A 1,050-nucleotide genomic window follows, 5' to 3' on the forward strand; every position below is an offset into this window, starting at 1 on the left:
ACAATTATGATTTTTGGAAAGAATGAAAGTGTAAAGGGTAAAATTTGATTTGGCAATTTGCAACATAGAAGGAGAAATAAACATATCAATTTTCGCTTTTAGGGAGGGTGGCCTTTACATTCAAAAGAGGAGAGTAATCCACTAGATTCAATCACAAATTAGATAAGGACTGAATACTAAGTGGATTGATAAATTATGATGTGTTTTTCCCTCTTTTGTAAGTTGAAATGCTGATTTGGGGTAAAGTGTTGAAATTGAAGACGAAACTAAGAAAATACTGAGCTACAGATGCGGGATTCAGTAGTGCACCTGGATCTGAGAAATATGAACTAATCTGAATCTGCCCTGTGAAAATGCCCCGAAAAAGCAGGGACCGTGGTGCTGCCTCTTGGTCCTATGAATTTTCTACGCATCGAAAAGGGTTGTTCTATATTTGTGTCTGAAGCTTATTTCCAGAAGCACAGTTGTGCATATGTTTCCTGCACACAAAAAGAAAGGTAAATAGGTTGGGAATAGGGGTATGCCTTCGATCGAACCCCGATTTTGGAATTAACCATGAAATTGAGATAAATGTAATTGAAATGACTGAAAGGAAATATTCTCCTTTTGAGGGAGATACTTGATTGTGTCTGAAAAAATGAAATGATTATACCTCCTTGTGAAGTTTTTCTTTCCTCCACATGGAATTAGGGTTTCATGAAATAGGATGTTGATCTCCACTTCGATGCTTGATCTTTGACTCTATTGTTGCTCCAAGGGTTGAAGGAAGACTAAAAATGCTCAATTTCTCTTGAATGCTTGATCTCATGTGTGTTCAATGCTTTCTCATGAATGTAATGAATCATCAAATGAGAGGGGAAATCCTCTTTATATACTTACCTATCGGATTAATTGACTAATTTTCTGACATGAGCCGACACAAAGGTAAAAATCCCTCTCAAATTTGAACTAGGAAAAAGGGTTTAAATTGGGCCCCTTTTAGGGAGGACCATGGCACCACGCCCTAGTCTTGGTGAGGACTAGGGTGCCATGCCTTGGTTCTTCCCTATT

Source organism: Cryptomeria japonica, chromosome 2, assembly GCF_030272615.1.
Source record: "Cryptomeria japonica chromosome 2, Sugi_1.0, whole genome shotgun sequence".
Lineage (NCBI taxonomy): Eukaryota > Viridiplantae > Streptophyta > Pinopsida > Cupressales > Cupressaceae > Cryptomeria > Cryptomeria japonica.